Raw genomic sequence first — 26,648 nt, 5'->3', positions numbered from 1 at the left:
TTACTTATTAGCATAAACTTCCCCAAATACTGCCATAAGCATTCATCCTTGAGCGCACTGGTCTATATTTAATTTACCAGTCACCTGTATGATTGTAAACACAAGTGCTCTCATGGCCAGTACTACTTTCCGGTGTGTGATGACAAGTTTGACTTGACCACTGAAATAATACACTGTGTGCTTAATCCTGAATTTGTGCAGAAGAGCGTTAACAACTCAGGTAGATATTCAATCTCCCCTGTTTTTGGTCATAAACAGGGGATTTGGGTGGCATTTGCTATAGGAAGGGATGATTGTAATGATGGGGGTTTGTGTATGTTAACTCAATAAATCACAAATCGTACTAAAAAATACACACAAATATTACTTACTGCCATACTTCCCGGAATTCGCTAACCTGTACAAAAGAAGTCAATCAAAAATGATAGCTGTAATTTTATTGTATGACAAAATAATTCAAATTTCAAATGTATGGCTGTTAGGGATTTGTGAAATCGCTTTGTCAATCAAATGAGATTAGAAAATATGGAGCAATCAACTTTATGTTACCCTTAATATAACTTTTTCATAGTAATAGGAGTTAATAAAGTAACATTAGAAGCTAATTGTTTGTTATGTCTTTGTATTTACTTATATTATATAACTCTAATGAATCCGTGAATCACTAATGTTTTCTAAGATCTAGTAGCAAGCATTATGTAACTTATATAAAGATAGCAAAACTCCAAATTTCCTATTTGCGATATGTAATCTATTCTTTTGTGTTCAAGGTTCACACGAGCAAGCATCATTTTTTAAATCGTCCCTTTCAAACATTATTATATATCTATACATGCCCAAAAAATTCAGATTATTTTGTAGGTTAAAGATCATTCTCCTCCATTACAATGTTCATCGAGATTAAACCAATGATTTTGTGTGTTGTAAGACATTATACTTCACTACCTACCTCCTTGCTGTAAACTGCATCTGTCACATCGAGCGTACGATCATCATACTATAAGTTAGATACAATAGGAAGGTTTATGAGCTTTAACAATATGACGTCACAAAATCACTCCAACAGTGATGAGGCAAATCAAGAATTAATTTCTTTTCAATTCAAACAAGGAAGGAAATATGCTACAAAGAAAATGTTACTTTGGGATGAATATCAGAGATGCTTGCGTCAAAGTAATATCAATAATATATGTCATGTAACACTCTGACGACGTTAATATTCCAACTGTAATAAGGAGCATGTATCTGGTAATTACAGGAACAAAGGTGACAAGAATGAATGATCTATCAACTGTTCTTTGTTGCCTCTTAATCTTTTTGATATTTATGTAACGGTATTGTAGACTGACGCTGATCAAAAGTTAATGCAAAGACTATACAGTATAATTAACTGGACACACACGCAGCAGCAGTTGCAACTGACATTGTGAAGCAATTGATTCTGGATTCGAAAACTCAACTATAATACAGCACATAATTGCACAAGGTTTTCATCTACTACTTTTAGGCAAGATGCACAACGAGGTACTGCAATCAATGTTAAATTCATGTACTGAAGTGACCAGCAAAGAAAACATGAAAACAAAACTGGTTAATCAATTTTTCATATAACTCCGAACTTTTAATTGAGATACAATCAATTGTATACGAACACTGGACAAAGTAAGGTTACACAGACATGATGTTATTCTGTTTAATTTTCTTTGTTACTTGATTCATTCATGTGAGTCCACCTCAACAATCTGACCAAACATATAGTGCATCTTACCTGTCGAATTGCTCCTTGCTTTAATCGTTTCATTTTGAAATTTAACAGTCCTGGGGGAGTTCTTTGGATATATTAACTCTTCTTTACAAATAAATATATAACCAGTTGTCAAGCAATAGGTTAGTGGAACATGTTTTAATAAGTAAGTAATACTCACCATCCATCGACCAGATTCAAGGTTGAGGTCATACGTTCTGCCAATATTGTATGGTAACCAAGTGACTAAAAATGAAAGAGGTAAGAATGCCATGATTAACAAAATCAAAAACAACATGAATATTTCACTCCCAGACACCCCAATGACCTAAACTACAGTCACATAAGCCTTGTTGTGAAGAGACTGAACAAGTCTGCCAAGCCCTATTTTACATAATTACATTAACATGTTGGATGCTGTAATATTAGTAATCAGTATCAGATCATAACGTTAATGTACAAACTGTTGATATTGATCAATCGACAGAGGTTAATCTGAGCATTGGCATACAGTACCTTTCACTTTCCTTGACTTCAATATTGAAGGAATAGACTCAACAGCAACAGACGGAGGTAACAGACAAGATAAGAACCTGTGAAATAAAGCAGAACCATGAGTCGGTCAATTGCATGAACACAATTCACAAAAAGTTATTGGATTTCAAATTGTGTTAATTTTCCAGATGATTCAATAGCTAATAATATCCAGCATCGATACTGTCAATTACCTGAACTAGTAACGCATTGACAATAACACAGACAATAAAACTAACCTGTATCTCATAAACAAAGAGTAAAATATATTGAATAGTAGGAAAATACTCGAAAAATATTTCATTTTCTGCCGAGTCCCTGAAATGACAAATCTTGTTTACTAATAATCTGAATGAAGCACCACTCCTCAAGATCCAAAACCACTTAGCTGTTTTCGGAATTAATGAACCAAGTACTTACCTGATATACATATACATTATCCTTTAATACTATGTTCATTGTCAAGTCTTTAAACAGGGAGTGTGGCTACCATCCATCCAGGCCCTGACTACCTCCTCTTTAGGACACACACTTGTTACATTCCTACTGTCAGTGAGAAGCTACTACGTGAACAAGGTGAGAGTACATAGAACCAAGGCACAAGTGAGAAGGACAGGAGACCTCAGTAATAATATACAATTAGTATTTAATATATTCATGGCTCACCATATTGAGTTTGAGAATCATCTGTCTGATTCAGTAGCTTCCTCTCCACACACACCTGTCTTGAGACTGGCACCAACATTAGTGACTAATGGCTACGTTAGTGTGCAGGTAAAGAGATAACTATGGCTTCTCACTTTCCGAAGAGATGTTCCAGAGTGGGGAAGGTGGGTGGGTGTATATGAGCTAAGTGCGTGGTTAACAAATTCCCAAAACAGGTAAGAGGTTTAGGGGAATTTATAACATGCACTTACTTCCCTCATATACATTCAGAGTAGCACTGTTGAGAAGGACTTGGGTTGGAATGTGATTACATGGAATGCTGATTACTGCTCTAGGAGAACTCTGCTGAAACTGTGTTTGTCAAGAACAGGAGACGAAGGTAGAGGGAAGTTTCCATGCCGCAGCCTTTATGATATCTTCCATTGGGACGTATCAGAGGCAAAGCCCTGCAGGGTGGCGTGGGCCCTTACCTGTATGTCATAACCTCTTATCTGTTCTTCGTCTGTCGAGTGGGGCTCGACCAGGTTGACAATCCACCTCGACAGAGTCTGTTTTGAGGATGAAAAGCCTTTCTAGATTGGTTAGCTTTAGGTAACACTTTAGTGCCCTGACTGGACACCAAAGCTTGTCTTCCATCATCGATGATCTAGAGGTTAGCGTCCGTAGGAAGATTTCTTTTGTGGTGAATGAGGGAGACTGTTTCTTCGCCAGGAAACTCTGGGACAGGTAGTAGGCATACTCCACCTGGTTCATACCTATTGACAGGAAATTCCCCACATGGATATTGACACAAATTTGCAGCCTTTTTGAGTCCACAAACCAGTGTCTCTGATTTCCTGCCTTATGCCCTATCTTCAAAGAAACGCCAGTATGCATCTGGTTCTTGGTGAAGACCCTTGGTGCCGTGGTGAGGCCAAATGGTAAGGCAACAAACTGGTAATCCACTCCCCTGTAGTGAAAGGCCAGAAACTTCTGGTCTTCTCACTTGATCGGGAGGTGCAAGTATGCATCTTTAGATCCAATGAGGTGGCCCACAATCCCTTTTCTAGGATCGATCTAATTGAAAGTGTGTCCATCCGGAATGACTTTGGTTTTACGAACTGTTTGTTCAAAGGCTTTTAGTTTAGTATGGGCCTCAAAAGGGCCTGTTCCTTTCTTCAGAGTCTTGTTGTAGCTCTGTCTACCTTCATAACTAGACCTTTGGACTCCTGATGCTTTCGGGAATCCACTGGATTTCTGGTGTCTCGTTGTTGTCAGCCTCTCTCAGAGACCGCATCTTTCAGCTTCTTGTTGGAGATGGGTATCGTATTGTCCACCAAAGAGAGCTTCCCCTAATAGTGGCAAGTTGTGGAAATGTTGCTTCACAACAGGTGTGGGCCAGGACAGTGAGTCTAGAACCAAGTTCCTCTGTTTAGTTGTCGCACGGACGGCGATCTTGGACAACTGGTCGATATCAACCTAGAGTCTGGACCGAGTAGTGTCACAATCGCCACTGTGCCTTTCTGGAGATATCCTCAGCTTGCTGAAAGGGGAGAGGACTTTGGCAAATAGTATCATAGCAGATGCTTATTTCAGGACAACTTTTCTGGCTCTGTCATCCTGTAACGCCTTGTTGGATCTGTATGAATTGATCCTTGGTATTGAAAACCCCAGCGGCTCTAAGCGTTTTCTCTGGCAGATTCCAAAACCAACTGAAAGCGTGGTGAGGAGTCCTCTGGAATCATTTTTGTTTTATGGTTTTTTCTTATATTATTATTATTATTATAAAGAATTATTATAAAAATGATATAATATCCTCACAAGGTCATACAAAACCATTAAACGTACAGGCAATCCAAGCCCATATAGAAGTATGGAGATAAAACATAAGGATACAAAATGAAGTAAACAACTTTTGCTAAAAAAATCGATCAAAAACAACGTCGAAGGATAGTAGCCACGTAGAAGATAAGACTGAATCCCCTGTGTCAAAAAGTAACACTATCGATACGATCAAACTTGGACCAATAGTCAAAAGAGGAAGGAGGAGTCAGGGCCTGGATGGATGGTAGCCACACACCAGTTTATAGAATTGACCAATTTGAGCTTAGTATTAGAGGATAATGCATATGCATATGAGAAAAATGCATGTATGTTATAAATTGAAGGGTTCTAACAGCAAGGTGAAGGTAAAAAAATGTGTCTGTAAATACTAAATGTAGAAGCAATTAAGTTCTTTCCTGTGAGAGTATCATTGCATTTGACATAGGGTGATAAAACTGTGTAGGCATTTATGCCTATTTAAAGTGTTGAAACGTTATCTAGGTACGCATAACTAAGATACTCATTGAAATACTCACATTAGCTCTTCCAATCGCTTTGACTGTTGTGCAAACATCAATATGCCAGCAACCTCTGTCTCTGTCAGTTCTCTTCCCTCATAATCTATCGATAGCTTCTTTAATGACACATGACAGGACAATTGTAGCCCTGAACAGAGGATGATGTTACCAGCATCAGCCTTGGAGAAGGATTGTAGAAGCTCCAGATGGAAGATGGGGATCTGGAAGAAGGTAACATACGATTCCATCAACATTGAAATGATTTAGAGCTATATCAATTATTTATAAGATTATAACTTACTGTGGCCAGTAACTTTCCTGAAGGTATCACTTATCCATCTTAATACTAGTTAGCATAAATCCACTCCTCGCATTATTACGATGCTCAAGTTTGTTTATTTAAATCTAAAATAAATATTGTGTAAAAGAGGGCCTGACGTTTCGATTCTAGCAGGATCTTCATCAAAGGCTGAATAGTGGTCCTCTGAAGAAGATCCTGCCAGATCGAAACGTCAGGCCCTCTTACTTTTACACATTCTCTGAAAGACTCTTTAGTGAATAAACAGTTTGTCAACAGTCTTGTTATATTTTAAAATAAATATTAAAATAAAATAAAGCTGTTAGCAAACTGCTTATCCACTAGAGAGCCTGTGTAATAGAATGTGTAAAAGTAAGTTTGCCTGACGTTTTGATCCTAGCAGGATCTTCTTCAAAGGATAAATGACAAGTACAGTAACAGAAGGGACAAAAACACGCACAGAAAACAGATAGGTTAATGAGCACGGTGAGCACAAAGAGATAGATGAAAGGGGATTAGTAGACAAGGGATGGTGAGAAGAAAGCAACAGGGAAAGAGGAGAGGTAGGATATAAACAGTGGAGGGACAAAGAGAGGATTAAAGGAACAGGGTAGGGAATAAACTGGAGAGGGACAAAGACAGAAAGGTGTGGAGAAAAAAGGAGAGGAAGAGAGCTGTGGGAGGATGAGTGAAAGGGGGGAGGGAACAAGGGGAGAAGAAGTGGGGGACAGAAGAAAAGTTAGTCATGTCCTTCTTGAATGTTCACCCCATGAGGTTGGATGGTGCGAAGGCGTTGCATCCAGAGCCTCTCGCTGCTGATTCGTACTAGGTCAGGGCGGCTACCTATGGATCCCACCCTGTAGGGACATGTCGTTAATGGTATGGTTGGGAAGGTTAAAATGTTCTCCAACTGGGGTCTCAGTCTTCATGGTGTTGACTGTGGATCTGTGACCATAGAATCGCTTCTTGAGGGTGGTTTTAATTTCGCCAACATACTGAATGCTGCAAACTCTACAAGAGATCAGATAGATGATATTGGTGGTAGTGCAAGTGATGTGACCCTTAGTCTTGTGTGTAAGTTGCATGCTGTGGCTGGTGTTGGAATTGGATTCAACAATGTGGTGGCTGCAGACGATGCATCTCGAAGTACGATCACATTTGAAAGTACCATGCTGAATGGGTGTAGGGTCAGAAGTTAGAGGTGGAACAGTAGCACGCACAAGGTCTTGTGGTCGTCTGTAGGCGATGATGGGTTTTTTCAGGGACGGCTCGTTGGAGTCTATCTGAAGTGAGGAGAATGTTGTGGTTGTTAGAGGGGATTTGCTGAAGAGGAGGAAGATTTGGGTGGAAAGTAACAACCAAGGGTAGCTTGTTGTCGCAATCTCGTCCCTTTTTGTCCTTCACTGCCAAAGTAGATGATCTGGAAAGGGAGCGGACTCTCTGAATGGCTCCACGCACCCTTCTGGCACTATGGCCCCTGGCAGTAAGGTGTTTTTCCAAAGCATCTGTATGGCGAATGAAAGAGGAATTGTTAGAGCAAATGCGACAAAGACGAAGTGCTTGACTGTAGGCAATTCCAGACTTGCAGTGACGGGGATGGCAGCTTGAGGAATGGAGATACTGGCGTGTGTCTGTGGGCTTGGTGTATAAGTCTGTGGAGAGAGAACCGTGAACATTCCTTGCGAACAGTCACATCGAGAAAGTTAACCTGTTGGTGAGAGTAATCAGAGATGAATTTGATGGTGCTGTGGAAAGAATTGATGTGATTGATGAAGGTGAGCAGGCTATCCTCATCACTGGTCCAAATGAAGATGTCATCAATGTAGTGCCACCTGATAAGGGGACGGCAGGGAGCTGTACTGAGCATGCGTTCTTCAAGGCTAGACATAAACAGGCATGCATAGGAAGGACCCATCCTGGTTCCCATGGCAGTCCCGTGTCTTTGATGGTAATGCTTGTCCATGAACGTGAAGTTGTTTTTGGTGAGAACCTGTTGCATGAGAGCTTTGATGTCAGAGATGGGTGGACAAGGGTGGACCTTCTTAGACAGGGCTGCACACGTGGCTGCGATACCTTCAGCATGAGGGATGTTAGTGTACAGAGAAGTGACGTCGAATGTACCGATGATGGCTGTGCTGGGGATTTGGTTCTTGATTTCAAGTTTCCTATGGAAATCTGGAGTGTCATGGATGTAAGAATTAATCTGAGGAAACAGAGGTTTGATGAAGTGGTCCACAAACAAGGATATCTTCTCGGTGGGGGACCCATTGCCTGAGATGATAGGCCTACCAGGGTTACCAGGCTTGTGAATTTTGGGCAGGAGATAAAACCTGGCTGCCTTACAGTCTGTGAGAGAAAGGAAAGAAACAGCCTTCTTAGAGATCTGGTCCGCTGGTACATATCAGTGATGGTCTGTTTTATCTGCTGGGAGAAAATAACTGTGGGATCAGAATCAAGAAGGCTCACCGTGCTCATTAACCTGTCTGTTTTCTGTGCGTGTTTTTGTCCCTTCTGTTACTGTACTTGTCATTTAGCCTTTGTCATTAAGCCTTTGAAGAAGATCCTGTTGGGATCGAAACGTCAGGCCAACTTACTTTTACACATAAAATAAATATTAACCGAAACAACATTTTTCTTAACCATTTTTATTATCGGTTTATTCAACTTCTTTAGCTAACATAATGAACAATGTATAAAAAAGACAGTAACACGAAAATGAATGAAGACATGAGATTTAAAATGGGCAAAATGACTGATATATAAATGATAACCAGGATGATATGGACTGTTAGACTAGGAATGTAGTAAGAAAATTTCTTGATAGCAATTAGTTATGTTTAACATCATATGTTATGGTGCCAGGCCACACGCCTAATGTTTTATAGAAATATAGTCACTACTGTGTGTTATGAAATCTTGAATTCATCTAGTGTTCTGTGTGCCACTATCTGGAGTACTCCTTGGAAAAATACTTCATTATGATACGATTATCTTATGTGTATATTTAACTTGAAAGTTAGTACACTGTGAAGACCAGTATAGAAGCTAGGATTTAAAGTTTAACAATGTTTGAGTCCGCTCAGAAAAAGTTGTGACCCTGTAGTCCTCAATGACAACATGCACTGTAAAATACCTCTACAGGAACACATAATTACTGAGCTATAATGACCCCTGAAAGCACATTGGCTTGTGCGCAACAGATGCCTATGGTGATAGGTCTATAATATGCATGAAAGAAAATCAAATAATGAAACTTGTAACTAATATAAAAGAACAAAATGACTGTCAAATTCGGAAGCACGAAATTTGTCATGGACTAGTTACAGCAGCGTATATGCTGTGACTTTGCTGTCCCCTAGAGACAGCACGCAATACATACTACTGTATAGTATACAACTCCCTTTCATAGCCTCTGTTAAAATTTTAGAGGCTATGAATACGCTGTGAATGTCGTAAAATTCATGTAAAGTAAAAGGAGTGCCTAGAGAGAACATGCAAGAATGACGTTGCACTTTTAACTGAATTTCTTGAGCCCCTTAAATTTGGTAGAAATATACATAAATTCCGACAACACAAGAACATCCCTAAAGGCCTAATTGGCCTACTTGCTAACAACTTTTATGGAGCCCTGTCGTAAGTTACCATTAACAGTTACCCAATGCAATTTAAAAAAACTTTGCAACAAAGAAATTACTGGGGTATGAATGTACATTTTACTTGAGCAACTCTCAATGGGGCGAATAAAAACGTACTGTGAGATGAAAATCCATTTCAGTATCAGAAATGTTAGCTTTCCAAAATTTCATACCTTGTCTCAACTCAACAATTTTGTGATCAAAACAATGATTCAAATATTACATGATATTGTTAGAAAAAATCAACCAAAACTTTGTATCATGACTCCTTTTTGTTGAAATGTGTCGTCAACAAGGCCTAATATTATGATATTTTGAGTGCACATATATGATAGCCTATAGCAAGAACCTTGTTATCTCTACTTGTGAAAGTATTGTTATATGTAATTGTTGTTATTTACATAATTTGTGTTCATTGAGCACTACAGACACAAGAATGTTTCCAGACAATGGGTAAGGAACTATTTGCCAATCAGATCATGGGAAGAACCATGCCTATTGTTTGCATGCAAATCTCTGCAATGGTTTTGGTTCTTCTGAGGTTTGGTTTTTTGGAAAATAATGTTCATTCCAAAGATGTTCATTCAAAAATGTGTTTTGTTATGTTTGTATATAGGCCATGTTATGAGTGTGTGTACTTAGGGTTTCCATCCACTGGACACAATTTGAAGCTTTAGCGTCCATCTCTGAAACTTTGTTCGTAACAATGTTGAAAGACAATGAATCAAGTTATCAAATAATTTGACTGTGAAATGCAAAATGATGCTATAGTATCTCCATAAAACACTTAATAATATAATGAGGATGACATATCTAGTAATTGGGATGATGTATTTTGATATATGTAGTCCATCATAGTGATTTGATATATCTAATATTTAACAGCCTACTGACTTACACCATTGTTAGATGCTTTCTTCAGTAGCTGCAAAGTACAATTCTGTTGTAATTGACTATCATCACTCCAAAACTGTAACCTCTCTGAACACAGTGACTCAATAATATTGATATTATCAACCTGAAAATAAACACAAAATGAAGCAGTGTAAACCTTCCTCTCTGTTTTAACGTTTTTACTATTCTAATTGTAGTATCATTGGTATTTCTATAGATTAAAGAAAATCCATTGTTATGAAAGTAAGTCCAAATACATACAGCAATACTTCCTTTTTATACTACCAGAGTTACCACAATGAACAGAAAAGTTAAAAATACTCTCAATAGAAAAGAAACGTCATACAGGGTTTCCTTGAGTATCTTCAGTTAATTAATTATCTGAATTAATTAGTAATCAAAACTTTCCAATGACCAACTCACATTTTAAATATTGTTTCCAAAACCTAGATCTACACAATATATTCCCTAAGCTATGTCACGATCTCTGTCCTTGTCAATTGGTTGTCGGCATTTACAATACTTCCAACTTGTTCTGCACTGACGGACACACACAATAAAAAAAAGCCATGGCAACAAGAAAAAAGAATCATACCTCCCAATCACCAGAATGGAGATTCAGTCTGTAACCGTAGTCTCGCCAGTATACTATGATGACAAGTATGTAAAAATATGTTAATTTTAAGACATCTTAGGATGTATGAAGGAGAAAAGTTAACTTTTTCACATAAATGAAATGGATACTGCTACACTAACAATGAAACACTTCCTAACTTTGAATTTGGTGCTTTTCATCCAATAAAATGACTTGACTTAAAACAACACAATTTTTCTGTGTTTGGATTTAAAGTAATGTTCTTAAACAGTTATCATAAGCAGTAAGTTAATAACATTGCCATTATAGTAGCTTGTACCAAAGGCGCATAGGACAAATCATGTAGGCGGTAAACATTTAGTACCCCTGAAATCCATGTAATCCTCATGACAAATCAATTTATTTTGTCACTTTTTCTACTTTGCATCATTCTTGCTTTTACCAAACTCTTACAATTTTTTTTTGCACTTCTTATGAAAATGTTACAATGTATTGTCTCTTATATCAACTCCCTGATGACTAGATTTAATCAAATAAGCAACCAATACTGACAGAATCGATAGTTACTTTTAAGTTTCCTAGATATCATCTCTGACTTGATAGACTCTTGAGAGGGCGAAAGAGGCAGCAGACATTCACTGAACCTTTGAAGTAGAAAGGAAGAAACAAACCAACATGAGAGAAAGATAGCAAAGCTGTCTTGCTATGAAGCAAATTCTATATAGGAAATGATTAGGAAGTGCTTAAAAATGATTGGAATTGAAACACCTTACTGTGGACATCATTTTGCTGTTTAATATGAGCAAATGAGCCCATAACTGCAGGTAGGTAATAGTGTAACGTATGTTTAGGCGCGTCCTTAGGTCGTGCTAGGAGTCCATGAAAGGAATTGGTGTGCAGACAATCTGATAGATTGTAAAATAGACTTGTTGGTCATACAATTCCAGGCACAGTATGTTGTCCTCCGTTTTTAAGAGTGGGGGATTATCTCATACTACCACATTGCTGAATAAAATTTTGGGGTTCAATTACACCTTTTCCTCTTTGATGATACTTATCATATCATGTAAGACATTTTCCCAATAATATATGAAAAATATTCTTACCTTCCAAATTCACAACTGTCATTGTTTGTTTTTGTTATAATTAACATACAGTAGTGATGGCTAGTCATATCAACATAAACAATTCATCATTTTCATGATCGTAACTCTAAAATTTTTGATTACAATGTATTTCTTGATGATACATCATTTCTGATACCAGTTTTGTCAGAGCTCTGTGTTATCTCTATTACTTTGGTAAATCAGTTATTTTAAGTGTAACATGAGGGAATACTTGTAGGAACATAGTATGATAACAAAAACATGAGATTCAACTTACGACAGCTCCTTAACAGACTGACAACGAAGCGCAAAACGGAATATGTTTGTTAACTGTATCTCTGATACTGTACGTGGTTCATTTCCCTCCTTCTCTGTCTCTATGTGTATCTTTTCTAATGTCAGTAAAGGACAGAGAGAGAGGCCAGATTGGAGTAAAATAGTGTATCCATCACACTCCTTGAAAGCCATGGTCAGGTGTAGGCAAGCTATGGTAATCTGTTAGAGAGAAATGAACAAGGTTAATGTATTGTATTTATCCTCTAGTTAAAGAATCATGGTACTGTACATTATGAAAGGATGGAGGAATTTATGTAATTGAGTTAGACCATACAATTACATTTTGAGGTCAAAATGACACTTCAACAGTAGCTTACCATGGCAATGAAACACTACTGCATAAACCATTTGACCTGTTACTTTTAGTTTTTATTGCAGTAAAGGTGACCTCACAACTAAACCTAAATTTATTCGAATATTTTCAAGGTTTGGATTGTCTATGTCATAGTGTGTTTATTTATTACTGTCAGTATGGCCACATGAAAGCAATAAATCAAGTCACACTATTGGTTAAGACAATGACAATAAGTGTTGTTAGCATTTGAAATTGTTTACGTTCGTAGGGTCATTGGGTCATTATTTTGGGATTCAACCTCTGAAGATATGTATACTGTTGGGAATCTGATCTCATGAATCGATTGCTATTATATAACTTTCAAGAAATGGAGCGCAAACTGGAAAAATCAAAACAGGACTTGGCAGAAAAATAAACCAAGCACTTAAATACATGAGAAGGCCCAGGTTCAAATCCATGTGGAGGCTGGAAGTTTTGCACTGTTTCTGTAGGTATAAGGACACACTGATTATAATTCTATTGCACAATATCAGTACAAGACTGTGACCACATGACCACAAACCTGAGGTAATATATCTTGTTTGCAGTGAAAGAAAATGACCTCACCTGGTTTGCACTCGCAAACTCCAAAACTTGTAAAGTTGATCTCTGAAGTAGTTGACTGTCATCACCATGTACGTGGACCACTTTAGAGGCCAACTTTGTGATTGTATCAACAATCTTCTCATTTTTGTAGTCTTGTTCCAGCATACACATCATAGCAAACTTTTCATGTTGAAGGTTGTTTTGCAGATAATTTACAATTTTACCTGAAGCAGTTTTATTAAGACCACAGGCAAATCTGTAAACATAGTGAAGTTCAAAGGGATCCAAACAATGGAGCAGTTCAGCTACACTCTGGCTCTCTGTTGTAGCAGAGGTTGAAGATTCTTGAGATAGATAATCAGCAATGTAGTGGGCAGCATACCACTCACAGAACAATTTGTGGTAGAATCTGACTTCCTTTGTATAGAGAAATTGATCACCAGTCAGAACATCTTCTTCAAAAAATATTCCAGTTTTAAGATACTGCTGATAAAAGTCATCCCCAAGTCGTTTTCTCAGGGAAGTACTATCCCACACAATCAGTTGGTTTCTACCGCTCAATGCCTCAAAAGCAACCTTGTTCAACTCATCATGTTTTGGGCCAAAAGTAACCTTTTCAATTGTTTTGTTCTTCAAATGACTATGGAAGCAAGCTATCACATTACGAAAGAAACTAGTAACGGATTTGAATGTCTTCAAATCTTTGTTCTCGTGGCTCATGTGAGCAAACAAAACAAACAACAAAGGAACTTGACACAAGTCACCGAGTAGAGGGTTTCGTTGGAGTTTAAGTATTATTTCCCTGGCGGCTTGTTCGTCACCCTGTACAACTGCTTTTCGAATATATTGATCTCGGATGTCCTCGTTGAAACCTGTTAAACGTATTCGATCAGTATGCGGTGAAAATTCTTTCGGCAAGTAGAAAGGCCTGGTAGTGAGAATGACGTCTATTTCCTGCAACATTTCTCTCCGAAGGATATGAGAAATATCAGTCTCTTGATTGTCTTTATCAGGGTATTCGTCAAATCCATCCAAAATAACCAATGCACCTGAACAATTCTTTATGATTGATTCCACAATATCCTCACTCAGATCTGAGTCTCTGGGTAATATAAAACGCCGTATTGCTTGGTATATTGACTTCACCCCTCTCAGTTGTCTTAGCCGCAGGTAAATAAGTATCGGTATATTACTCAAAGGGGATTTTGGAACTCTTTGGCACCAATCGTATGCAAGCTGTAGTGTCAGTGTTGATTTTCCGTATCCGGCCTCTCCCTCCATAATTTGCCTACCACAATTCTCAGGTTTCTTTAGTAGTTCATGATGTGACTCTAAAAGTTTCCAAATTTTGTGTCCATGTGCTTGTTCAACTAACCGTTCAATGCCGCTATCAACATATACATTATCAACACAATACATTCTGTCTCTAATGTAAGGCAATGGTTGTACGGAGTGATAAAGTATCTGATACTTTGCCTTTAATTCCTTGATGAATTGTTCCTCCTCTGTAGGAAACCAGAAAAGTGTGATTAGTAACAATCTTATTTTATATCAGGAACAAAGTCAATAATTTAAATGGTCAAAAGAAAGTTGTTTTTTTTTTAATTGGAATGTCATTATTGGTAGCTGCTCAACCAAATTTACTGTAGAGAACAATGTCTTGATATGTTAATTTAATTGCTTAACTTTAGATTCGTTCTCAAACTAAATGGCTATTTGAACAGCTGCGTTAATTGCAAAGAGACAATCGATTCAAACATTTGGCAAAGATGTGTAAAAAAAAATCTTGGCCCAGACCATTCGAGAGTCATCATTGTTATTTGAAGTTGGGTGCATTCTGATGTAATTTTCATAAACCATAAATGAAGAAATAGGAATGGACTTGTGAAATTATTGTGTCATAAATTAATCACCATTTGGTAAAGTTAACTGTAACATGAATTTGATATGACAGCAATAAAGTTACTGGAATCTGTTACAGTATTATAAATTATCATTTGTAGAGGATATGTATGTTGAAAATTATTTTAATCTATGTATGGTATTTAACAGTATCTTAAAGCGATTTTTTTTGAAACATTCACTGCACTCAGCTTGCAATAACGTGTACATCAGACTTACCAGGTGTCCGGTGAGTCATGGGCAACATCTAAACAAGAGAGAGGGAATGATACTTTCAAACATATTATCAATAAAACTATCAATTTGGAGTCACTATTTGAACATTTTGTAATTAACATTTTGTAGGTTACAAGTTAACATAATATGTTTGATGTAGCTAAGTAACCATATGTTGTACCTTATTCTTATATAAATGTACTCAGAGTCTACATGACAGTCAAGCCTGCCTATAGAACCAGAATGCAAATTTGCATTGTGGTTTCAATGATGTATCATGAGCAGTATTCTTCATGAATCTGACGCAATGTATAGTGAGGGTGTGCATATTTACAAGGGTATCACGATTTGCCCTGCGATGACGCCAAATGACCTTTGACCTCCACCAAAAACAATAAGCTTTTTAACACAATGTGGTTCTCCCACACACCAAATATGGGGTCTGCCCACAATTCCCTTCTGAGATATCTAGATAACTTGACTCCGGTGACCCCAGATGACCTTTGACCTCCACCAAAAATAATATACATTTTGTACTCAATGTGGTACTTCTACACACTAAATATGAAGTCTGCCTATGCTTCCCATCTTGAGATGTCATGTTTACAGGGTTCTCACAATTTGACTCCTGGTGATCCCAAATGACCTTCCACTTCGACCAAAAACAATAGGTTTCTGTAACACAATGTGATACTTCTACACACTAAATATGAGGTACTCCCAAGCTTCCCTTATTGAGATATCGTGTTTACAAGGTTTGCATAATTTGGCCCCTGGTGACCCCAAATGACCTTTGACCTCACCAAAACAATAGACTTCTTGTACTTATTGAAGTACTTCTACACACACTAAGTATGAAATTGGTCCGATCTTCCCTTCTTGAGATATCGTGTTTACAAGGTTTTCAAATTTGACCCCTGGTGACCACAATGACCTTTGACCTCCACCAAAAACGATAGGCTTCTTGTACTAAATGTGCTACTTCTACACGTAAATATGAAATTGGTCTGACATTCCCTTCTTGAGATATCGTGTTTACAAGCTGGGCGTCACAAACGCACCCACACGCACGCGATCATGAATGCAAAGATTACGATTATCATCGAAACCAAAAACCGTCCTTATCAAATTCAATCAATCATTAACAATTTGTTACTTGATGGCAAAAACTACCCCAAATATTGTCTTTAGGATTCATCCTTGAGTGTTCCTATTTAGTTGACCAGTCACCTGTATGATTATAAACACAAGTAAACACAATGACCAGCACTACTTTCCTGTGTGTGAAGACAAGTTTGGCTTGACCATTGAAACAATACACTGTGTGTTTAATCATGAATTTGTGCAGAGGATCGTTCAGTATGGCTAGCATTAACAACTCAGGTAGATTTTTAATCTTCCCCATTTTTGGTCAAAGAAAAGGGGACTGGGGTGGTATTTGCTTTAAGGCAGGGAAGATCGTAATGTACATGTATGCTTAATATTCTCAACATAAAACTGGTAGGGAAAGGATTTCATGACAATTGCGTGTATTGCTTAACCTACAGCATGTTTAATCTCTGAGTTTCCCACCTGTGTGGTGATCATCAGACAAGTGACACATTTGTAACCATTTTCTGTATGGTCTGTACCGTGGCTGATTATAGTAATAGATTACCAAATCTCAGGGTGTGTTTCTTTACTAGTTTATCTATGTGTTATATTCTTTGCAAGTAATAACAATTAAAAATAAAATAAAAATGTTTCCATGCCACCACCAGTCCTCAGTAGGTAATATTTAAGCGCCCCCGGAATATTAGACTGAATTAGCCTTACAGTATGTTTAACAGCTTTATATATTTTGTTTCCCTTGATTGTCTTTATAACTTCAGATATAATGGTCTTACCTCTTCGTCTTCCACAATTTTCCTCTGACTCCTTCGGTAGTTTAACACTGCAGGAATAATTTATGTAAGGTTAAATAACCAGAACGCAAAGATGCATTAATGTTTCGATGATCATGTAACATGAGCAATTTTTTTCATGAATCTGACGAAATGTATAGTGAGGGTGTTCAACATACTTGTTCTTAGTAATACAGTGAAAAGCAGTGTGATGTGAAAAAAAAAAAATTCACAATGACACAGGCTGTCCTTGAATGACCATTGACCTCAACAACAGGCATCTTGTTCTAAATGTGATAGAGGGGAGTGAAGTTAATGTTGGTGTTTGTTGACTTCATATGACCTTAGACCTCCACCAAAAAACATCCACACACCAAATATGAGATCTGTCCAAGGTTCCCTTCTTGCAAGATCATGTTTACAAAGCTTTCACGATTTGACCTGTTGTCCCAAGTGAACCTTGACCTCCACCAAAATCAATGGGCTTCTTTTACTCAATGTTATACACCTTCATACCAAGTATGAGATCTGCCCAAGCTTCTAATATTGAGATATCATGTTTACAAGGTTTTCATAATTTGACCTCTGATGACCCCAAATGACCTGCGACTTCCACCAAAAACAATGGGCTTCTTTTAATCAATGAAGTTCTTTTACAAATTAAATATTAGGTCTGTTCACGCTTGCCTTCTTGCGATATGGTGTTTACAAGGTTTTCACAATATAGCCCCTAGTGACCCCAAATGACCTTTGACCTCTGCCAAAAACAATAGGCTTCTTTGACTTAATGTGGTTCTTCTACACATGAAATATGAGGTCTGCCCATGCTTCTCATCTTGAAGAAATTGTGTTTACAAGGTTTTCACAATTTGATCCCTGGTGACCTCAAATGACCTCCACCAAAAACAATATGCTTCTTGTACTCAAAGTGATATGTCTTCACATTAAATATGAATTGGTCCGAACTACCCTTCTTGAGATATAAAGTTTACAAGCTGGGCATCACAAACGCGCACATAAACACATATGACATTATTACTATTATCATGAAAATAAAGAAAACAACAATTTAGTTAAACAAATAGTTACTATACTTTTCGGTTAGTCAATTAAGGATACTGTAGATGCAATAACAACAAATAGAATACAAGAAAATAGCTAACAAACTTTGCTATATTGCAATGGAATTCTTATATGCATCATGGTACCTACCTATCAGACAGATGAACAAAGGCACCAGAATTAGAAGTACTGCAATTATGGTTGCTACTACAGCAACTTTCGATGAACCGGAGATCCCCATGTTGCCATCTGTAAATAGGAACCAGAAAGCCAGTGGTCTTATTGTGATTTCTTGCCAATTGAGATTATAATCCCAAGCTTTCGTCATTGTTGATTAAATTGATCAGCAAGGTTCTTTCACTGACTGTGGACCTTCCTACTAAATATGTTAATGTATCATGGTTGCAAGCTGTTTTTGAAATATTGAAGCCCTGCCCCCTAATAAATGTGCAATATCAAATTGAACATACATTATCATGTACCCGCTATCTACCAACCCCTTCACACAAAGTATGATTCAATTTTGAAAAGTCAGATTTAGAAACCATAAGTCAGATCAAAGAAGAAGTTGTTCGAGATGCAAACTACAGTAGCCATTCATTTAGAAGCATAATTTCCATCAGACATCAAATTCACTGCTATAAGAAAAATACAAGCCACTGAACATATGGACTGTATTCTAACTATACTGCAAGCTGCTGGATCTCACAATTGCAAAATTGTTCACCTCTTAGAAATAGATAAAAGTGAATATTTAGAGTAATTCTGTTGTAATCTCAGGTCAATAAACCCTGGCTACTTGATCTCTCTGAATCTGAACATCCTTGTCGTCAAGTTCTATTTCATATCTCGAGAGATGGGTTTACCGTCTTCTGCTATGAAAAACAAGATTCCCTTTTTAAATATAAACATATCGCAAATAGTTTAGTCTTAATCCGAGAACAAAGCATGGATAGCAAAAAAAACACCTACCATATATCACTTTAAGGTCTATTCTTGCTGCTTTTATAGGGGGCTTGAACACATCTGAATTCTGTCCTACTATAAAACACTCTAATGTGATCCCTCTTTCAGTTGCGGATAAAATTTTGAAGTTTGTTGTAAGAGAAATGTCAAAGATTCCTCCCTTTTCTGTTGATGTCCTTTCCAGCTCTGTTAGAGATAGAGCAGGATAGTTTCCATAAGTTCTCCACTGGAGTTCGACTTCTGGTCGTATTCCACGAACTGAACATGTCACGTTTCCTTCTCTTGCGACGTCAAGTACACAATACTGTGTATGGTAACATCCTTCTACAATTATGTACGTCGGGCTTGGATAAGCTATTCAAGGAAAAAGGAGAAAATTGTGGGGTGCTTTTTGCAATGACTGGTAAATATCTTTGTAGATTAGTCAATACCAACTTAACATGTAAAGTAGTGTGTAAACTAAAGAAAACATATATTATACACAGTAATGTTACTAGAGAAAACAACAATTGCGTTTATTGTATGACATACTTTACTAGTGTACCTGTGATAGTATCACTGCCTATACTGTGTGAATGTCCTACACAGTATAAAGAGCCCTAGCTTCACTGTTTTACAGGGGCGGCACACCCTGCCCTGCCCCTCTTATTCGCCTGGCCCACCCCTCTTTTTGCCAACCCTGCCCTTTCAACAAATTTTCAATGCCTGTCAATAGGACCACGTAAAAGTTTCCAAGAAATGTTCTACTGCGGCGTGAATGCACATTTTACATTAGCAACTCTCAATACGGAGAGAACAAACATACTGTGAGATGGAAAATCCTTTTCAGTATCAGAGATGTTAGCTTCCCACAAAACTCATTGACTGTCTCAACTCACATTTTCTGATCAAACCATATAGGTGATAGTCTCAGAAACAATTCAAGCGCATTTCCGTAACAGGAGCGCACATATGATATCCTATACCACAAACTTAGCTATCTCTACAGAGGGGAAAGTAGCCTTACAAGTAGTTGCATAATTTTGTGTTCAGCACTACAGATACAAGAATGTGTACAGACAATGGGTAAGGGACTATTAGCCATCAGATCACTGGAAATTTGGACAAGCATCATGGACTATTTTTATCATGAAAATATTTACAATGAAATGTTGTTAACCCGGGTTGATTGTTGTGATTTAATTGTTTTCAAACAAATTCAATCATCAGTAGGATTGGAGGATATTTTGGTTCTTTTCAGAAGAACTTGTGGTTTTTTGAAAGGAGAAAGAAAGACGTTCATTCAAAAATGTACTTTTTTACGTTTTGCAGAGGCCTAGTTGTTAACTGCGTATACTTGGAGTTTTTTTCTGTAATGAAAAAAGTTTGCATCTGCCCTTTACGGAGTCAAGGGTATTAGATGAGGGTTTATAATAACATTTATGTATACATCAAAGTACTCACTGAAAATAACAACATCGATTGTTTGCATATGATCCTTATCATTATCGCTGGAGACACAAGTATAAATGCCCTGGTGATACAATTCAGTCTGTGGCAACATCAGTGACCCATCAGGTTTCAATCTGAAATCCTTGTTGTATGTTTCATTGAAATCCTCTTTCCAGGTTTGCACTCTAATTAGAATGACTTCTGGGGTTTCAGATCTATCAGTGGATCTCTTCCAAACTAGAATCCTTTCGTTAAAGTCATTACAGGGTAGAGTCATAGTAGTATGAAGCTGGACATAACGTTGTATAGGACTGTGTGATATGTCTACGCTTCCATTCTCTAAGATAACCAGCGTCTCATTCTCTTCCAAGATCCAAGTGTTCTCGTTTACGCTACATACCAATACTGACAATAATGGGGAGTCGTTATGTATTGTAACAGTCGAACGAGGAGTGAACGTTACTTCATTGTTTCTGATTATTGTCATATTCGACTCCAAAAGTTTATCACGCTGAGAGTTTCGCTGATTCCAAGTCAAAGAAATTCTAGGACGGACATTTTGGACAGAACAACTCAATTCCAGAGGGTTTTCGTATAACATGTAGCATATTTTACTCCTATCTTGACACTCTTCAATCACAGGATATTCAAGTTGCGGCTTCACTGTTGAATGTATGGAAATGAAAATGAGCATGTAGTGAGTAGTGAACTAATATGATTTTATACATCCATATGCATCCAACTAATCAACTTATGGTAAAGGCCGCTTAACATCAATACAGACAAATGGAAACTTATTTTTCTTAATTAAAAATAAGCTTTTTATAAGGGCAATTCTTAGTAATTGTACTGGCAAATCACTCCAGCCTCCTGACTAACATGTTTGTCTTAATATAAGTATATCGATGATGAATGTTCGATTCATCACATGTACATACCAGTAATGTTATTAGAGAAAACAATTTTGTGTCCCGTAAAAAAAGCTTGTGTCCCAATCGAAAACCAATTACGTTTATTGTATGACCTACTGTTACTAATACTAGTTTAGTATCACAGCCTATACTTTGTGCATGTTATACACAATATATAGAGCAGAAATGCTCAGTGCCTTAGCTTCACTGTTTTTCAGGGGGGTTTCAACCGTTTTTTTACGCCCAGTCCCCCCCCCCCCTCCTTCATCCGTCCTTCTACTTCCCTACTCGCCAACTCCATAGTAGATCCGTGTTTTGACCTTGCAGCGATTCCAACAAACAACTCTTCAAAAATCCCAGTACCTACAGTGTGCATATCTCTCGCTAAATTCCAGTTCACTGTATTACTGCATGTACAAGCCTGTTCGAGCTTCATTTTCAACTACACATGCGTAAATCCTTAAAAATCTGATCCAACATTTATCCTGGGCTCTTTGCAAGCAATCATCTATACGAAAATTACAGTACAGTACTGATTTCGCTTAACTCCCGTTAAAATTCGTTAAAAGGAAAATAACCGAATTTCCACGTTTTGTCATCGAAATTCCCCGATTTTTATCGAAATTCCCCGAATTTTAACGATTGGTTATTTCTGTCATTTCCTTCGTGGAATTTTCAACGATACGTTGAAATTCTTTTTTAAACGAAATAGAAGGTCAATGTGTGGTTACGCGAAACGTCGGAAAACGAGCAACTTCGTTTATTAGTATTGATTACTTTGGAACAGTCGTTTGAAGGCAGGATTTTTCTCAAGAGCATTCCTGTACTTGCATGAGTAGTGACACTCAGAGAAACATGTAGTGAAACTGACGGGGGACGTTTTCTAACTGTGAACCCCAAACACAGTGACATAAGTCTTAACTTCGCCAGGACGTAAGATAGAATGCAGTCAAAGCTATGTACCACGAGGCACCCTTCCAGATAAATTAGAGTGCTGTTTAACCATTTAAATAACAATGAATGGACATATAAACTTGGTTTACTTGCAGATTACGAAAAATAGTTATTTTTTAGAGAAGTAAATTTGGTTTTTTATTAGAGTTGGAGTATGAAACTTTGTTTCTGAGCGAAAACATGTAACTTGAAGCAAAATAAAGATGCCCCGCCCATTCTGCGAGGACGCTTCCATTTTTCAAAAAGGCGTTTTCTCTTTTAATTTTTTCTATTTTGTTTACTTTTAAACATGAAAATTATTTTAAAATATGTAAAGAACTTAGTAATGTACTGCAAACTATCTATAAAAACAGAAAAACGATGGTTTAGGCATGAATAATGTGTTTAATATAACTAAAGTAGTAGGCCAATAGTCATGATCTCATGATGATAGTGTCGTCAATTCGTTTTCTCAGTTTATATTTGCGACATATCACCCGTGTACATCGATCAATGGCATGGTGAAAACCCCGTGTGAAAATATGTTGACCCCAAAAGACGCAAATGGCCGTTCTAGAAAGTACCGTCATAACATTAACAACACAAGGCCAGTTTGCTCTCTCTGGTCCGCACGTGTACAGCCATTTTTTCACACATGATATTATGCTGTGCATGCATTGCGGGCGCGATTGCGGCAAATATAAAAGAAAATGAATGAAAATGAAAAACTTACGATATTTTTTCACAAATATTGATGCTTAGATAAGTGCTTCCTCACAATCAACGAGCCGCCCTAAAATTCGCTCCGCTTACGGAAAAACTTCTATATATATAACAAATGGAAAAACCCGAGTTTTTACACACATAATTCCCACTGACATTGGTCACAGAACATAAGTAGGTCATTGACATTCGAACTTGGCAACTTGCCCAAGTTCATCGCACCATGGGAACGACACAACACATTGAACATGATGTTATATTCTCCCACCATCTGGACGCCGAGTGTAATATGCAAATTATAAATGGTACTGCGCAGCATGGTTAAATCTTAACCTATTGCGACACAAATTTTGGGAAGTTGTTGTTTGAAGTAACTTTTGTATCAAATGTAAGGTACTGTATCATGTATGTGACACAAGAGAAAGAAAATGAAATCGGAGGCTGCTCGAACCAGTTTCAGCTTGATTTTTACAACCCATCGCACAACACGTGCGTGCGTAATTTGTTTTCTTAACATGACTTTTAATGAGCAAGTAGGAAAGGTGTTTAAGTTTGCTAATTTATGCGAGTTTTTGTTTAAAATCTTGTGATTGATAGACAAATATATTGTTTTTTTTTCTTCAAAAGTTACGACGTTGCCGAAGGCCGAGTTATATAAATTCAGTGATCTGAACTTCTGAAGACCACGTATACTGATCATGTGTGTTAGGCAATTATTATTACACGAAAGGTTCGCAATATTATTGGGCCTAATTAGTAATTAACATACATTGATCGTTGTCTTGCTGCCTGAATTGCTACCTGCTGGAAAGGAAAACCTTAATTATTGTACTCATAACGTCCTATTTTCATTAAAAGTCCAGTAACGGTGCGTCGAAAAAGCCGCGATCGGGAAACGGCGTTTAAACGTTCAACCGACCGGCAGGCGATACGGTGAAACGGTTAGCGAAATATCTGATAGGTCACACCCTTATTAAAAAAAACACAACAAAACGCCCTTATTCAATGAAAATATACTGAAAACCATATCGCAAAAACACAAAATCGCTTATAACTCGAAAACGGAAGGAGACATCGACTTTTGTCGGCTGTATAGGGATTTCCTAAACCGAATTTTGATGCGCTCTATCCACCTGTGTCATTTACGAGCTTCTCTGACGTAAGCTGCAGTACGTAATTTCTTTGTACCAGTTCCGCGAAATTTATTTACGCAGTAAACATCGTTCATTATGTTTTCTTTCACAACGAATATTCAAAGTTGTGCTCCACACGCTTCACAGATATTGTTTTATGTCGTTCATTTTCAATTCTACTTTAAAATTACATTTTCGAACGATGCATTGCATGCCTTATCAAGCATTCCTGATTAGTAAAACTAAGGAAGGATATTCAAATATATATTATTTTCATTTGACATGATTTTATGAGTTGTTCCACTTGAAAAACGATGATAAAACCGAAAAACAAAACATTTACTTCTCATGTGACGCATACCGGGAGACTCATAAAAACTTCCCCTACTCATTAAAATAAACTTATACATGCCGTCAGGCCAGTTGAAAGCCGTCAGGCCAGTTGAAAGCCCTCCCCAGTAATGTTTGATCAGCTCTTCCCAATATACAATACTCAAATAAGCAATGAAAATATATTCAGTTTCCACAGAAATCTACCCAACGTGGGCCCCAAGTCACTGCTTTATTTTCTTAGTAGTCATGGAAACAATTGTTTGCAACTCTCTTGCTGGCCAGGTGTTTTCAAGTTTTATTAATAGCACGACTTTTGATTGGTTCATTCAAGATAAACTTTCTATCCCTGCTGGATTGTTCTACTTATATATATATGAATGAATATTTGGTTTTCAATTAACTAAGTAACAGATAACATCCATTCCATTACGAACAGTAGGGGTAAAATAATGTTTGCTTCTAGCAGCCAGCCATGAAGGTTCTGCAGTGCTAAACCCCCCACGAAGACAAATACTATGCTAATTAACATAAGGTAGGCGTGAATTTGACAAAGCCAAGTTTATGATTGGACTAAGCCTTTCAAAAAAGTTTGGCGGTGGGGATATCCAGGGTAGGGAATGCACATGTAAGCAGCATACTACAGGTGGCCCAGACCCAGGCTGCGACCTTACCAGGGCAGTCCATCTGCTTTCGCGGGCAACTTACAGTAACGGGTTAGGGGGAAAATAACAGATTTTTTTTTTGTTTTTTTTTTTTGCGTGCATTGATGTCGGGGAGATTTTTTGGACGGAATGCGCTCTCAGAAAAGTTTGAAAGTGAGTGCGGTTCTGTAGTAAACGGTACTGTAGTACGTCAAGTAACAGGAATTTATTGGGAATAAAGATCTCTTTAATATCCAGCTACGACTGTTTCATTGTTGATATTTTTTTCTTGTTTTTTCTGACACTGCGTTCCTTGGTGAGTTAACTTAAACTTATCCTAGTTTAATACTAGCCTATAACTGTCATAGAATGTGTCATAGTGTGAGTCATAGAATGAGTCATAGAATGTGCTTGTTACGATCGACCAAGACTAGTTTTTATTATCCTAGCCAAATCATTTTTCAAACACCTAGTACAGAACTTACTCCGTCTTATATACAATCACACTTTTGCAACGTTTGTAATATTCCTCGGCAACTTCAGGTAGAGTCTGAAAACGGCTGTAGTTACACTAAGGATTCTACGCAAGTCTCAACCTTGATATGTCTAGAATTGCCTTTGCGGTTTTTGATCGCGATAACTTTCGTGGAAATTTCGTTGAAACTTCGTTGCCAACCGTGCCCGCAGTAGTCTAAATCTTGTCAACGAAATTAACCGATTTTCAACTTTTTTTATCGATTTTTAACTTTTGTTATCGATCGTTGATTTTTTTTCAACGGGAGTTAAGCGAAATCAGTACTGTAGGTCTATGTGAATACAGTAGCTTTTATCGCAATGTAGATTTTTAAAGAATCAGTTCAATGTCTTAAATACAATAGTTCACAGACGAATGTTGCGCCAAAATAACATTTACTGAAGCACATGGTTAATTGGACCGCAAACAACTTTTGCAACAAAAACTACTGATGATGAGAATGCGCATTTTACATTAGCAACTCTTAATGCAGAGAGAAGAAACATACTGTACTGTGAGCTGATATATCCTGTCAGGATCAGAGATTTTAGCTGCCCACAAAATTCATAGATTGTCTCCACTCATTTACATTTCCGGATCAAAACAATGATTCAAATATTACGTGTCTCAGAAACAATGCAAGTGCATCTTCATTGTCAAAAGGTATACGTATTGTATGTGGCAAACATTATGATATTGGAGTGCATACAGCACACACATGATAGCCTATACCGCAAAATTCACTATCTCTACACAGAGGAAAATTAGCGTTGCAAGTAATTGTTGTTAAACAACATACTCCGTGTTCATTGAGCACTACAGATGCAAGAATGTTCACAGACAATGGATGGGGACTATTAACCAATCAAATCACAGGAATTTGGGAAAAGCAACATTGTCTATATTTAGTATGAAAATTATAATTACAAAGCTACCATTTGTTAGAGCCTTTCCGACATAAATGAAGAATGATGAAAGTCTGAGGTTCTTA

The 26,648-nt window shown here is 37.4% G+C and overlaps 1 long non-coding RNA gene and 1 pseudogene across 1 annotated transcript; one reads left to right on the top strand and one right to left on the bottom strand.

Moving 5' to 3' along the window:
• Positions 1-12,400: 12,400 nt before the first annotated feature.
• LOC139982152 (uncharacterized) overlaps positions 12,401-26,648 on the bottom strand; it is a 54,158-nt pseudogene continuing 39,910 nt past the window's right edge.
• Positions 21,151-26,648, top strand: LOC139982174 (uncharacterized). Its single transcript, XR_011798022.1, has 2 exons — positions 21,151-25,504; positions 25,536-26,648. It is a non-coding gene; the product is annotated as an uncharacterized lncRNA (long non-coding RNA).

The sequence above is a fragment of the Apostichopus japonicus genome, chromosome 16, assembly GCF_037975245.1.
Source record: "Apostichopus japonicus isolate 1M-3 chromosome 16, ASM3797524v1, whole genome shotgun sequence".
NCBI classification, from domain to species: Eukaryota; Metazoa; Echinodermata; class Holothuroidea; order Aspidochirotida; family Stichopodidae; genus Apostichopus; species Apostichopus japonicus.
Note: the sequence above shows the minus strand (reverse complement) of the source record. Positions and strands in the feature narration are given on the sequence as shown.